We start from the raw sequence: 16,802 nt of genomic DNA, 5'->3' as shown, positions 1-16,802 counted from the left end.
ACTACCAATCTATAGTCATTTTCGACCGTACTAATAAACACATATGTCAAGCAGAACCATGATTCGGAAGCCCAATATCGGCTACATTTTCTCGCCGAAAATGCACGTATCAGAATTATATCCTTATTATACCTCCGTATTGCCTTATGGGAACAATGAACAATGATTTATCGATATCGCAGAACACACATTGAAAGAAAACGGTGTCTAATGATGATTTTATATTATAATAATAATTGAGGGGCTTAGAATGAAAGGGGTGTAAGTGATTTGATCAATTTCTCTACATCGACTCTCTCTTTTGGTCATAACTCAGCTGCAAACTCATTTCCCGCTGTATTGGACAATGTGGAAGATTGGTCAGAACCTACCGGATTCTATAGCAAACTCAAATTGGAACGTTTTTGCAGTTGAGTTATTGACTGAAGAAAAAGTTGATGAAGAGAAATCGATCAATTCACTTACACCCCTTGCATTCTAGGCCCCTCAATTATTTGTGGAATTTGTGGAACAGGAAATGCATTGACAAATGGTTAAGTAAGTGTCAGGACTACATGTGTTAGGTAATCAAACAATATGAAGTAAAAATTTTCATTCAAACTTTTATATTTTTACACTGCACTTGGCCCTTCTGATCTAATATAGAATAATTTACCTCCCAAGCACTAATCTCGCCACCAGACGTCGACACTGTATATTAGTCGTCGCAAATATAAACAAATCAGACTATATAACGCACACCAACAAATCACCGCATTCGTGAAACTGAAAACCCGCTTTCCATGATATCTGATGAGTCAAATTCTTGTCCTTTAATTATTTTTTCCACCGACCTGAACAAATCATAGCCTGGAGGTGCAATATCTGGGAAATGCGGTGGGTGAACAAGCCCATCGCAGCCAAACTCCAAGAATTTTTTCGGGCTATCAAATAGCGAATTCGTTTTTGTTCAGTTTCAACCCCAGTGCCGCACTAACTGCTGTCAAAACGTTTTTTTATTCACTCAGTTTCGCACTCAGTGTCGCACTAGTTCGCCCCGAAAGCTGTTAGTCTCGCACTGAGATGTTTCACGGGTTGGCACTCGGGTTCACCAATACAACTATACTGAACTGTCAAGTTCCGAATATTGTTTTGGAAAATCTAAAAATAAAGACTATGAAAATGGAAAACCTGCTGCTTTTGCTTTTGTATTATTGGAATCGTAATCCAATTCGGATTCTGATTTTGAAGAGTAGAGTAGACGGCATTAAGCTACGTGTGCTTTCATTGGGAGGTGAAAATAATGATATATATTCAGGTGGAATAAATTTCAAAATCAAAAATTATGAATGAAAATTTACTTTAACGTATCGAATATTTATTTTATGTGATTAAATAAAAGTTTTTTTTCCGATATCGCAGAATATTGAACGAAAACTGTGTCTAATGATGGTTTTATATTATAATAGTAATTATTTGTGGAACAAACAGGAAATGCATCGACAAATGGTTAAGTGAGTGTCAGAACTACATGTGTTAGGTAATCAAACAATATTAAGTAAAAATTTTCATTCAAACTTTTATATGTTTACACTGCACTTGGCCCTTCTGATCTGATGGAGAACAATTTACCTCCCAAGCACTTATATCACCACCAGACGTCGACACTGTACATTTTCCGTCGTAAATATAAACAAATCAGACTATATAACGCACACCAACAAACCACCGCATTCGTGAAACTGAAAACGTTTTTTTATTACAGAGTCAGTTTGGCACTGACTCAGTTTTAAAAACGAATTCGCTAAAAGAGACATGAGGTTTGGCATTATTCTGGTGGAACAGGACGCTTATCATGATGGCTAATCGCTTGATCGCTGATTTTGATTTGTTTAATTGCAAACAGTGCGTGTTGGAATCTATCGACTATTGATAGGAACTCATAATGCAGAATTTCTCTACAATCACTCAGGCACAAACAATGACTTTCTCCTGGTGGAGACAAGCTTTGACGATAGCTAAGGGAGGTCATTTGATTGGCCCAAAGATTTTTTTTTTTCACTAAACATAATAATGTGAATACTTAAATTTCACCAGTCACGATTTGCTTCAAAACTGTGAGTTGGGAAATACGAACTGCTGGAAATACGGTCCATTAAATTTTTTGACGTAGGATTACGTCTTTAGGGAACATATTGGGGTACAAATTGAAAATCGAAAATCGAGCACATAGTGAAAAATTGTCCAATTTCAAACGCTGATTGCTCAGTCATTTAATGATGGATTGATGAATTTTTTGCGTCAATCGATTTGGACATTCCATAACATTTTTTTTATTGAATAAAATAATATATGTCATGAAACTAACTATCGAACAATTGAAAAGTCTCAACCCCTATCCTAACGGAAATATCCACTTCTAATTGGTCGAAATTGACGATACATGCGGCGGGTCCCTAACAGAGACATCAAAATCAAGCTGCCTGGGGGAAATCGACATTGCAAATACATGAAAGTAGGGGGAGCTTTTGTTCCTACTGAAATGTATTCCCTAACAGAGACATCAAAACCCAGGTGCCCTAGGGAAATCGGCATTGCAAATAGGGTGAGTGATACGATGAATTCTAGCAAATAAAATTTAAATTCGTAACTTTAATGTTGGTTACTTCGTGAAATTTCATATCAGTGATCGATCGTGTATTGTGAAAAATTTAGCACAAGTGTAATTGTGAAATTGTATATGTTAGCAGTTGTGTCAAAAATGACTTGATATATGAAACGATTTATTTCAATTTTCATAAATGAAAATCAAGGTGTGTTCCCACTCGAGAACGGGTTGTTTGGTTTAAGCTGTCTATCTTGTTGTGTTCGTTTTTGACCAAGGAAAGTTCATGCGGCAAGAAAAAATTGGAAAAGTGAAGAAATATTTGAAAAAGTGATTTCCTATATGCTCTACATATAGTCATAGGTGTTGTTTTTTATCCAATTATCCAATTAAAATTCGTATTGGGTTGAATAAACACTCAGAAAGTAGAAATTATAAAACAAAATTACCTTTTCCATTTCTAATATGTTTTCTCTATATCAAAGTTACATGTTTTTACTGATGAGAAAAAATGATAATCGTGTTTGGTATTGGTAATTTTCTTATATTACATCGGTGAGTTTTTTTTTTCTTTATTTCATCCATACATAAAGTGACCAGATGGTCAGCGGTCTAACGCGGGACACAAAAAACAAAACGTTATGTATATACGTTATGTGAACATAAACCATAGTTTAGCGAGTCTAAACTGATCAGTATTATTTCTTTCTGAGTATCGGCACTCAGTTGTAATTTTTCGGTGGTTTAGATTTTGTTTACGCCCGAAAATCACTCGTTCAATCAGAGCCTGGCAAGCACGATTCAAATTCTACAATTTTCTTCAAATTACCGAATGGAATGCTCGAAAATTTCGGTTCATTTTTCATCGATTTTAATGTTAACGTATGCATTCAAAAAAAATTGTAGGAGGTTGTGTCCAAGATACGACCGCATTGTTGACGTAGAACAACGCTGTTATTTTATATAAGTCGCTTATTTATACCTTCGGATATTATTCTATAATGCTATGAAATTTTAGAAACAACTGTTGCGTTGTTGTTAAAAGTTGCATTATTTTTTCATTCTCGAGAGAAGCGCAGCTGTCACCCTTAGTGGAGGAAGTTTTGCTACTGGCAAGCGAAACCTAATCACATACATAATTCCAGAACGACATTTACTTTCTTGGTGATTATACAAGCGAAATAAACTCTTTTTGTTAATAACCTCGAAAACAGTAGCAATGCTTCATTATGATCAATATTAGCGCAAATGCAATCCTAGTTGAAGGCAGTTTTGCGACTGGTACGCGAACCTAAATAACTTATAACATTCCAATAAGACATTCAAGATGCTTGGTATTCTCTAAATATTTTTTGGCACACAACCTCAACGCCTGCTTCGCCATAACGTCAGTTTAATGCATTGATGCATTCTCAAATGCACCAACGAAGCCCTTATGATGACGGAGAACGAACAATGTTAACTGCTTGGAAAAAGACTGAATTATGCCACACAGCTTGTACCCTGCCCATGGATGCGAATTCGCTGATGAGTTTGTCAAGAGCGGCCGCCTTCACTACCAGCGGGAGGAGCTTGATTTTGGTTGCTGCCTGGGTAACGGCGTTTACATTTTCGACCAACGCGCCGAAATCACCTATTTCGCTGTTGTTCGATGCGGTGTCACACTCGCAAAGGCTCGGTTCAATGCGAGCGCTTTTCACTGCACCAACATCGCGTGCATCATTAGATGACGCTTGCCTCGAAATTTTATTGCCCCTGGCAATGCGTTCATTTTTTGCAGGGCTCGAGCCTGCCTTCCTCTTCTTCGTGCCCATCACACACTACACGAAGCGTCCAATTGATTACGCGGAAAGAAAAACACAATACGAATAACGCGAAAAACTAACAGAAAAACCAAACGACGATATCCAAGTTGGATTACCACTGGTGGGGTCCAATCTTAGATCGAAGCGCAGCGAAAGCAAAGTGAACTGGATTGCTCAACAGTCCGATGCCGAATGAAAGTTTTCCTCAGCGAGATCCACTGTTTGTACTCTAGGCAAGTATTCCCCTTCATTCTTCTACTTTTCCTTCGTTCACGGAGACTTGCAATCCTACGATTTCCCCTCCGTTAGTCGTCGATAAGTTGCTCGTTATTGACATCTCTGTTCGGGAATGCACACAAATGGACAGAACAAATGTATGGGAAAATGGAAACGCTTAAAGTTTTCATGAATTTTAACCATTTACAAACCAGGGGATTCAATGTATAGCATATTAAACAAATCTTACGGAATTTTTGATTAGTTTAGTGTGTAAATCGTCAAAATCCGTTGGCGGCAAAAATAGTTATTAACGTTAACTTTATTTCATAAAAACGTAACCTGTTTTCTGATTTGGCACCCTTAATGAAAGACGTAGTTCTACGTCAAAATGGACTAATTTCGGATGGCGATGGAAGATAATTTTATTAAGTTTATTAAGTCTACAACAAAAATGATTCAAGGATGTTGATTCGCAGCACTGTCAAGCAACTTGATGATTTTTCCATACTGTAAGCTCCACCCCACAGAGAAGGAGTTGGGCATCCTGAGGCACTTTGTGTCCGCCAGATATAGCCGATCTGGTATTTACAATATCATCTCTTTGCCGCTCCTTAAGCCGGGAGATCTAAGCAAGCGGCCAAACGGTGGAGAAGAATCTGGCCAAAATGGACATTTTTATGCGGAAGCGTCAGACGAGACCGGCCGTATCTGAGCAGCAGACAATCACCCAGAAGGAGTAGCTTGAGGTGCTGGTGAAAAACTTCTTTCCGGCGAAAGAAGTGAAAAACTTCTTTTCGTACTCATAATGAAAGACGAGACGTACTTGATGCTAGAATTCAACGAATGGCAGAGGACCGGGTACTTCACGTTCCCCAGGTATATAATTCACATCAAGTTCTCGAAGAAGGTCCTTCTCTGACAGACGTGAAGGGAATGTCAAAGCCGCTCTTCTTTCGAGTCATATGGTGAACGGGGAGATATATAGAACGAAGTGCTGCCGGAGTTGGGAGGGTGACGTGGTCTTTATGCCGAACATGGGATAAACCCATTATGCCAAAAGATCACTGGAGGATGGATCGGGTGAAGATAAATATTGTCGCGAAGACCACCAACCTTCCCCAGCTGCGCCCGATAGAAAACTTTTAGGCGAATGGCCAAAATAGAGAGACAGTCGACCACCAAAGTCATGAAAAGGTAAAATAACACGCTGATATACATCTTTCCATCGGTCATGCTTCAGGTTCCGACCAACTTCTGTAAGACCGCCCAGCGCTTCATTTTCGATACTTCATCAAACAACTTTGCCTCTTTTTGTCGAGTATACACTAATTCTTCCGGCTTATTTAAAACGTTAAGCCCTGACCGAGTTAGGGTACCAAAGATGAACTTTTCGTCTGACTCACGTTGGTCTCTGTGGATCAATAGGGGACTTTTATAAAAATAATTTTCCAATTTTGTTGCTGCCGCTTCCAGTTGACACTCTCTAAACAAAAAGCCCAATGTCGGTGCGATGGCACCAGCTCTAAGTATTGATTTTTAGATGCATTAGAAGCGAAGTCTGTCAATTAAAGGTTTTTTTTTAGCTTCATCCATTAAAGAAAATCAACATGCTGAAATTGTGATATTGAAATGTATTGATATCGCGGGACATTTTCGTTCCTTTTGCCAAATGCGGGACGTTTCGCGGGACGGAATGTTACGCGGGACATTTAGTTGAAATGCGGGACTGTCCCGCGTAACGTAATCCATACATAATACAGAAGTAGACGAAATGCCTTCTATATTATGTATGGATAAACTGACCAGACGTCCCGCGTCAAAGAGGGCGGTTTTCATCATATCTCTATCCACTTCGGCATCTTCTATCTGATACGCACCGCCCAACGACTGTTTACCATACTTCTGTCATCATCACTCCATAAACAATGGTGGAGTGAACAAACAATACCCAACAACCAAATAAAATTGCCTTTTTCAGAGCCACCATATCATTATCAAAGAGTTTAACGATGTATTTCTTCAAACAAACAAATAGGCTAACGGAATCCTACGTCAACTATGCGGTCGTGTCTCGGACACAACCCTCCTGTGACTTTTTTGGTAAAATAGTGTAGAACCCATTGTAGCGTTTTACGTATCCAGGCTTCACCGGGAGTCATGAGCATAGATATTGTACATCCTCGATTATCTGCGAGCGGATAATTCGATTTGTCAGTGAGAGGTAGACAGTTGCTCTTTTGTTTTGGTCGTGGCTTTTAGATTATCTGGTCACTGGTCGACCTTACAGATGGATAGTTTAATGATTTCTGTACATGTATAAAACATAGTTTACACACTGAAATATTTTTTTTTATTTGTAGCTCATTTTTAGTCTAATAAGGCGTTATCCGCGATTTCCGTTATTCGTGGTGACCCTGCCTGACTAATTAACGGATAATCGGAGTTATCATTACAATACGGCATGAACTTTCTGGGCAACCCAATAGAAGCGTTTTCCAGAACGAGGAAGAGCATCGCTGCTAAGAACACTTCTCGAGAGACACAGTTCGTGCATCCAAAAAAGAATCTGTTGTTTGTGTTCCATTTTCGCCTCGGGATTTTTCAAAAGATGAAAGCGAAACGGTTTTTACATCAAGAGCGAAAGTTGAACCAAAAATCCCATGTAGGGAAACAATGTCGTGTGTTTCTAATATTACAATATTCTAACATGCTTTGACGGGGCCCTCATCCTGTCATTTCGACATTATCCTTCTAAACCAATGAAAATAAATCGATCACTCTCGATTGATGTGCGTTACTATCAGGATACACATTTTAGCAAAGCAGTTCAATGATATGAAAAATATGCATTTTCGTCCAGCAAGCACTATCAGACAGCTCAATCTTTTTATTGATAAACACCGATAAATTTCTCGAAAATGCTTTTTTTTATATTTTTTATATTTATATTATAAATTTAATTTATTGTTAAATACAGACATTTACAAATTATATATTTAACGTGTCCACGCGGACGTTATCTATACCCTCCCCCCCTCACCATGGACAAGGTTGGACATTTTCGTAACCCCTACCCCCTCTAAAGTTGTTCACTTGGTAATTACACCCTAATTTCATCCGTAACTTTCCAATTCGAAACTACGAAACAGACAGAAACAGTACGTGTGTATAAAGCAAAATATGGTATTGGATTTTATTTTTCTAAATCAAAATTATTAGCGAAAATTACCTTTCCCTATTAAATAAATAAACAGAGTATAAAAGTTCCGGCAAAAGATGAAGAATTCTCGAACGAACGAATTCTCGAATTCTGTCTATCAATGGTCTTATGCTGGGTCATGTGGTTAGATTCAAATTGGTTGTCAGAAAGAATCCAATGGAAATGTCGAGAAGGACCCAAATGTTACACCGGAGCGCAATTTTTCATACGAATTTATTTTTTCGTAATGAAATTTATTTTAATGGCAATGTAATGAGGCGAAGTCCGCATCTAACGATGTTATAGGGAACAGAGGCGGTTCCATGCCCAGGTGAATCCGAGTCGAACGCAGACCCGCTGTCGGAAGCGAAGGCCTCTCGCAAGTAAACATTTTTTCCATCGATTACCCGGTTAGTTTGAAACAAAGGAGATGATCCTTTAGTTAGGTCCGATCGAGCGTTGGACGGGAAAACAAGTTTACCTGGTGCATTACGTTAGCCTGGTTTATTTTCATTCATAAGCACGAAAACATTTGTCCCTTTGATTAGAAAAACAAGTTGTGGATAGTGGAAGATTGCAAGGATTTTGTTATATCAAGCAAAACAACTTGCTGAATAAACTTGATTCAGTTCGTATGAGCCAAGCGTTATGTTATAATATAATATTTTGCAAAAATATTTTAAACGAATAAACGAATGGGTAACAATTAAAACTATATGTTTGAGGCATTCAAATAACATTGATTGATGATTCTTAGTGAAGATATCAGATTTTAAAACTGCATTAGTGATGCGAAAATCAATTAGATAAATTCCTATAGAGAAGTTAGGTGAGAATTGTATATTTTTTTCTAGTGACAGATTTAAGAAAAATAAATATTATTCAATTCTTTAGAATAGAACAAAACTTCGGATGTAGTTAACATATTTTTAATTATTTTTTAAACACAAGAAAATGTTATATATAACCAAATATAAATACTACTTCTGGAAAATCATTAGAGTAGTGGTATATAAAGGCTATATATCAACGGTTCCAAAGCGATACAGATATGCATCTAACTGTGATATCCTGTAAAATGAATGAGATACTCCACGAGCTACCATTCAACCGTGCACTCCAAACGTCTATCTTTTCATCTGACCTCGCAGCATGACGTCATTAGGATGCCACATAACATCATGACGTCACATAACAGCTTTAGGATGCCACACTACAAGTAATGATTAAAAAAACATATGTATATATGTATGTTATCAATTGTATTCAATATATATATATATATATATATATATATATATATATATATATATATATATATATATATATATATATATATATATATATATATATATATATATATATATATATATATATATATATATATATATATATATATATATATATTTCATATCAAAGCATCGACATTTTTCATAAGTTTCATTTTAAGTTTCAATTTTCAAAATTTTCAGAATTAAGTGATTTTGCCGCCACGTTCCATGTGTAGCTCATTTGGAAGAAGAAATTGTTGGAAAGAATTGGTATGTAAACGAAAAAAAACGACCATTTTTGGTCAAACTAATTACGTATTAAAAATAGTAGATATCGACGTTTCATGCTATTTGAAGTCATTTGGAACCAAAATATTTTTTTTGAAAACCCCGATCATGTAAATCATACCGAAAAAAGTTAGAAACCGACTATCCGTTGTGGATCTGAATTGATCGAAACAACAAACGATACAGATGCAATTTAACAAAGTTTGCCAATTTAATTCTTAATTTAACAAAGTTTGACATACAGTGGTGCCGTGATAATCTCTCCAAAATGAAGATATAAATTTTTGAAAATTCATGAAATTTCAATACTTTGTGAATTCGTGACCATTTACGAAAAATAACATAAAAGTGGAATCTACATGAGATTCTACATGAAAAACTATATATGGATGATTCAATTGCAAAATCGATCAACACCATAAAACAAGAAGTTGAGAAAAATGATAAAATATTATAAGGTACACCTGGGCAAGTTGAAACGATTTTTTCGAAGTTCAACTTGAAAGTTATCTTAAAAAATCACTAAATCACTAAATTGAAATCTGTTTGTGGCATATAGAAGATATAACAGATGACTTTCGATAAAAAATAGGGGTTCACACTGGATGCTTCGAAAAATATCAATTTTGGAAATGTTTAGTTTTCATATGCATTGTTTCCCGTTGTCTCGTAGAGCGAAGTAAGTTGATACGCGGAACTATCATGAGTTTAATGTGCGTTTTTGCTTCTCGAACTATCTAAAACTTATTAATGAAACACTAAATTGAAAGAATACATATAAACATTTGGAAAAAGAGTTTTGGTACATGTGAGATGTGGGGGAGTACTCTAATACTTAAAATTGTATGTCTGTCACCATGTACAGCGCTAGAACCATGCAAGCAACTCGGTACAATCGCTGTACCTGTACCGACCTATTTTTCCGCTGTACATGGCTACAGTTGTACTGTGCGCAGCGCCATAGACGGTTAGTGGTGGGTATCATGAACAAAACGAATCAAAACATTTGGTATACATTCTTTTCATTGACTTTCTCTTGAGTTAATAACTCAGATTGGAAACATATTTGTTGTGTTCGATAGTTTAGACGCTAAATAAAAACCTTTTTCATTGAAATATGAAAAATACAATGCAATAAATTCAAACTTCTGATTGTCAGTCTGACATGCGGTACAATGTACAACCAAAGTATGTGTGTCATGCTATCGTGGTACCTGTACAACGCTGTACACGTACAGCGCCAGTACAGTTGTATGTCTGTCCATGGTATAATACACACAAAATTGACACTACAAACTAGGAATACTAGGAATTAATATACGAAACAATAACATCAAGAATACTATTTTATACGGTTTCATGTCAGAGTAGAGCCACTCGAAACAGCCACTATTGAGGTTTATGGAAGCATTCAAATATTCAAATATTACGATTACCTGACGTGCGATTCTGGCGACATTTTTGAAAAAATCAGTGTTTTAGGACCGATTCACTCAGCGCGCAAAAATGTTTGTTTTGATTTCACGTAAACAAAGGCGCGGATTGCGTTTAGGTATTCCAATATTCTGATAATGGCTGTCATAAGGTGAGTTGAAAGATAATGTTCTCTTTATATATTTCTATCGCGTCAATCCATCATTCCTAGTAAAAGTTATGATATCCGTTTTAACTTACCCCGAATTTCAATTTTCCCCGAAATTTATAAATTCGAAAATACAATGTAGAATGTTGCAAACGCATATTTGATCTGATGACATATAGAAAGTATAGATGGAATAAACTTGGATTACAGGTAGGACTCGATTATATACAGACTCGAGTATATGTGATTCGATTATATACAATTTTGGACTCGATTATATACAGTTTGTAAAAACATATTTTTTTCATATTTCAAATATGGCTTATTTCAAGAAGAAATGTAACCTTTCAACGTTAAGGGGAAGTTTGTACAGTGGGGTAGAAATCGTGATTTTTGGAGATTTTGCTTGAATTTCCACCAGGAATTCTCGCGTAACTTTTGAAAAGGTCCAATGTAACATTTTCGTCAACTCGAGAAAAACGAAGTTGAAGACCCGAACATTAATCTGCGAATTGTATTGAAAGGTATCGATCTCTATCGCTACTTTCACCACTAGCAGTCAAGAATAACTCTGAAAAACCAATCGTAACTGTTGTTCAGTGATTTAAGCTTATATTTGAAGCCTAGGAAATAAAAATGTTACGTTGGACGTTTTGACTGCCGCGTTTGCACATATTACGTTGCACGATGCGAATCTGAAACTAACTACTAAACAGCAATTCGAATATCAGCATTTCGTTCTAAAGACATATTATTGTTGTTATCACTCGTTGAATTGCACTGAAATCGCTAACAACGCCTGTAAGAAGCAAAAACCCAAAACGACCGAAGTACGACTTTGTGTTGTTTTGACTGCTTTGTTACTTCGGACGTTCCGAGCGTCGGAAGAAAGTGGTGTCCGAAGTAACAGCCGAGTGCTTAAAATACGAATCTGCACATTGGATATTTTTTGTATCGGCGATAAAAATATGAAGAAGAGAAAGGGTGTGTCACATCAAATTGCATCACGGAAAAAACGCTGTAGAAATTCGCCCAGTAGACCGATCCTTTTGAAAATTTTAGACAGTAAAATAAAAACTATTAAACAACTTTTGGCATTTTCTTTTTATTCATACTTCGAGCCCAAGCCCGTATGCTCGCACCTTCCTCTTTACCCCGTCCATAAGGTTATGTACAACGTCAGGTTGTAGTTTTTTTTTAACAGAAATCCATTTTCTCTTGAAGTCCGCCTCCGATTTGACAACTTTTGGGTTCTTCCGGAGGGCCTGCTTCATAATCGCCCAATATTTCTCTATTGTGCGAAGCTCATTTCCTTCGGCACGAAGGTGACCCCGTTGGCTTCGTACCACTCCAACACGTACTTTGAATAGTGGCACGGAGCGAGATCCGGCCAGAAGATGGTCGGGCCCTCGTGCTGCTTCAATAGTGGTAGTAAGCGCTTCTGTAGGCACTCCTTAAGGTAAACCTGCCCGTTTACCGTGCCGGTCATCACGAAGGGGGCGCTCTGCTTTCCGCAAGAGCAGATCGCTTGCCACACCATGTAGTTTTTGGCAAACTTGGATAGTTTCTGCTTGCGAATCTCCTCCGGAACGCTGAACTTGTCCTCTGCGGAGAAGAACAACAGGCCCGGCAGCTGACGAAAGTCCGCTTTGACGTAGGTTTCGTCGTCCATTACCAGGCAATGCGGCTTCGTCAGCATTTCGGTGTACAGCTTCCGGGCTCGCGTCTTCCCCACCATGTTTTGCCTTTCGTCGCGGTTAGGAGCCTTCTGAACCTTGTATGTACGCAGGCCCTTCCGCTGCTTGGTCCGCTGGACGAATGAAATTGACAAATTCAGCTTATTGGCGACATCCCGGACCGAACTTCTCAGATCACGTCTAATTTGCTTAACTACGCGCTTGTGATCTTTTTCACTGACGGAGCATCCATTTTTGCCGTTCTTCACCTTCCGGTCGATGGTTAGGTTCTCGAAGTATCGTTTTAGTACTCTGCTGACCGTGGATTGGACGATTCCCAGCATCTTACCGATGTCCCGATGTGACAACTCTGGATTCTTGAAATGAGTGCACAGGATTAATTCACGACGCTCTTTTTCGTTCGACGACATTTTTCCAAATTTACGAAAAATTGACAGTGAAGCATGGCCAACGTGATCTATACACTCTTATCTGATTATAAGCGAAAGCTGAAGATATAATTCCTAAAAATTAAATTTCTACAGCGTTTTTTCGGTGATGCAATTTGATGTGACACACCCTTTAGATACATGAACTATTGTTTTTGTAATGCATTCAATGATTGAAAACTAAGAGCGTGCATCCATTAACTCGATTTGTTTACTTTTGTTACATAGGACCTTTTCAAAAGTTAAGCGAGAATTGTTTCTATCGATATTGCAGCCAAATTAAGAAAGACAGAAGTTGGGCGTCAAAGAACAAATTGTAGAGCGGTTAAATAACTTCAATTTGATTGATAGAAATAAGTAAACGATGAATAGGGTGTTTTGCGCTAAAAATACTGCAAATCCTTCTCGTATCGGCCCCTACATAATCAATGATATCAGCCAATTTGATATGATATCGATTTCATCGCAATTATCCATAGTATCAATAACCGGTATGCACCATCAAACCTAAAATTTCCGAAGATTATCTATGACTTTGGTAAAATCGCTTGTTGAAACCTGAGACGAGACATGACAATAGGGGGCCGATTCCGGACCACTTCTTCTGTCAAACTCGGACCACTTGCAACTCGGCTTCTGATTGGTTGATGAGGAAAACAATTGACAAAGATAAATATACAAAAATGGGATTTCCAACATTTTCACAGTGTTGCCAAATATATTCAAAATTTAATAATAGTTGCATTCACATTTGATTTTAGCGAAAATTTCTATTATGGATTCTCTGTATATTTTCGTTTCTGTTACGTCCGGTGCTCAGTTCCTGAAGAGAGGGAAACATTGCATCGGAATTTCCACCCTACATCTTTTTGTGATTGCCATCTAGCATAGCATAATAGCAGCGGCCTAGCAGAGAAGAACATTCAATTATTTTCCAACAGTAAAGCAGTTAGCAATAAAATTAGGATCAAATAACAACCAAGGCAGCAGGAAAAATTTTAAAAACATGTTGGAACCTGAACAAAGCATACATACCTACAAATAAAAACTTGAATAAACGCTATGTTATATTTTGAGAATGTATTATTTCATTAATATTTCAGTACTGTTAGTATTTGAACGATATCATAGTTGAATTATAAAGCCTTATTCCTGTATACACTTCACGGCGAAAACGAAATGAAGTGTATCCGCGATGACAACGATACGGTGCCGACATCTGGATACGTAATTAGTTTTTAACAAGCCTTACTACTCAGTCCGAAGGCACTTTTAAATTGCTAAAATCTGAATGAAAATTTTTACTGGGCGTTATTTATTTACTTGAAGCACGTCTTTCTTACCCTAACTTGACCTATTTGACACTTTCCGATATTCTCACTAAAACTTATCATTATAATATAAAATTATCTTCAAATACAATTTTTGTACGAGATTATTTTACCAAATGAAGAAAGCAAAGTTTTCCATTAACACTAATTTGATACGGAAAATTTAATTTTTATTCATAATTTCTATTTGAAAAGGGTTCATTCTTCCTGAAAACGCATAATTTTCTTTAACTCGTGAAACGAAATTTAATGGCGCGTCGTTCATTTCGATTTCATCGTGAAGTGTAAACGGTAAGGCCCATAATCTCTTGATAAATAAAATGAACTATGAATTTAATTCATGTATTTCAACATATACTCCTACTATCAAATCAACGTTTTCTAGTTTTCTTTATCTCATCACATTTAATTTTTTTGCATACCAAAATAACAGGAAAGTACTTATTGTTTGAAATATGTGACATTCGGTTGAAGAATTAACAAAAAAAAGGTGCAGCTCAGAAAATACATGATACGAAGAACACATGTTTTCCATTGGAAAATAATCTTCCGAAGTTTTATAACTTTTGGCAATCTTCACGTCTCGCTTTCCTGTTATCTAGCACTTGGTCGACGAAAATGCAGAAAGAAGAGTAAGAAGCCAGTTGTCACGTCTTGTCTTAGGTTGAAACCATCGGCAATATACAAAACAATAATTTTCTAACCATATACTGACGACATTTAGTGACTGGAATGAATCTAAATAAAAATAAAATTAATAATTACGACCGAATCGCGCTTTTCAGTGCGTAAAATAAACAATCACCCTCACTTTTGTAGTTCTGAGCTCTAATGTAGAAGAAACTAGATTAATATAAATTTTTCGGATAAAATTAATAATAACACATCAACACATCATTATTAACTTTTTCATTTCCAAAATGTTATTAGAATCCACTAATTTAGTTGTTCCACTACTATATACTGTACTAAATTTTTTCATCTCTCAAATGAAAGCATCAGAATCGTCTTCCGTAACGTACTTTTTAATGTAGAGCAAGTTTGAGGCAACAGAGTCCGAAACAAAAAAAAGTTCTATAACTCTGTCATTGTTTAAATTCGAACATATAAGTAGGAGGATTTTTTATCGTCTATCACTTCCTGAGAGAATCTGGATAAAGTAATTTTTTCATGTGAGAAAAGTGTTTTCTGGCTTTAAGGGGATGAATCAAACAAATTCCTCTTTTACTTTCAAAAAACGAAAAATACATACAAAAAAAACAAATAAAAAAAATTTGTTGACTCGATTATATAAAGGATTCGATTATATACAGTGAAAAGAATTCAAAAACTGTGTATAATGTAGTCTGCGCTGTATTTGTTATTATTACTAAATTATTTTGGTGATTAGGGGAGTTAATCGATTTGGCAAGTGAAAGCCAATTATTAATGCAAATTTAGTCTTTGAATAATTTTTCATTGCGAATATGAAAATGTTTTTTTCAGATATTAAACGTCCACTTCTATTTCTGTATCTTACATCATTCATTTTGTAATGCTTTTGGACATTTCGATCCTGTTTATCAGGATTACGACTTTTTTCTGTCCAGTCGATTTTTTTTTTGCTGCGATTCTTTCATTGCTGTGATCAGATGACGGATCCAAAAAAAATACAAAACCGTTTCTGGTTTTGCCGAGCTAAATTATTGTCAATAATTTGTATTGAAGAACCATCCGATTAATTATTTTCCTTACTCAAATAGATGTTATAACATCATCCATTTTAATGATACAACGGTTTTATTTTTGAAAATTATAAATATCTGCACTTGTAGCAGCTCGAATACAATTATTTTTCTCTTCTTTTATTTTTATCGAACTTCGTTCGTGTAAGCGATTCACGATGACAGCAGTACTGTGTCGACAACTGGATACGACATTAGTTTGTATGAGACAAACTATTCTCTATCAGATTAGTCGGCTTGAAGACAGTTTTAGATTGCTAAAATTTATATGATTTTTTTTGCGTTATTTAATTACTTGAAGTACGTTGTCCTGACCCTAATTTAAATGATTTTCTATAAATTTTCAGATATTCTCACCAAAACTTATCATTATAATATAACATCTTAGGACACAATTTTTGTACGATTTTTGTACGACATTTTCTCACCACCACATAGAATACTTATTTGATTGGGAAAAAAAATTTCATTTATTATTTTTATTTTAAGAGTGGGTTCATTCCTTCTGCGAACCTATATTGTCATGCTCACTCCCCCAATTCGTAATACGAAGCTCAATACCGTCAACGCGAATAACAAAATTAAACGAACAACTCACAGACTCTGTAGGAGAGGATAAATAGTTAGCGAGTTAACTACATTTTTATTATGATATAAATACATTATAGTATGGA

At 36.3% G+C, this 16,802-nt stretch overlaps 1 protein-coding gene across 1 annotated transcript in view; it reads right to left on the bottom strand.

The window, feature by feature from the left end:
• LOC129776821 (annulin-like) overlaps window positions 1-16,802 on the bottom strand; it is a 59,470-nt gene that overhangs the window by 41,316 nt on the left and 1,352 nt on the right. The gene's annotated exons all lie outside the window — the stretch shown is intronic.

This window comes from Toxorhynchites rutilus, chromosome 3, assembly GCF_029784135.1.
Source record: "Toxorhynchites rutilus septentrionalis strain SRP chromosome 3, ASM2978413v1, whole genome shotgun sequence".
Taxonomy (NCBI): Eukaryota; Metazoa; Arthropoda; class Insecta; order Diptera; family Culicidae; genus Toxorhynchites; species Toxorhynchites rutilus.
The sequence above is the reverse complement of the archived record's forward strand: the minus strand, read 5'-3'. Positions and strand labels throughout refer to the sequence as shown.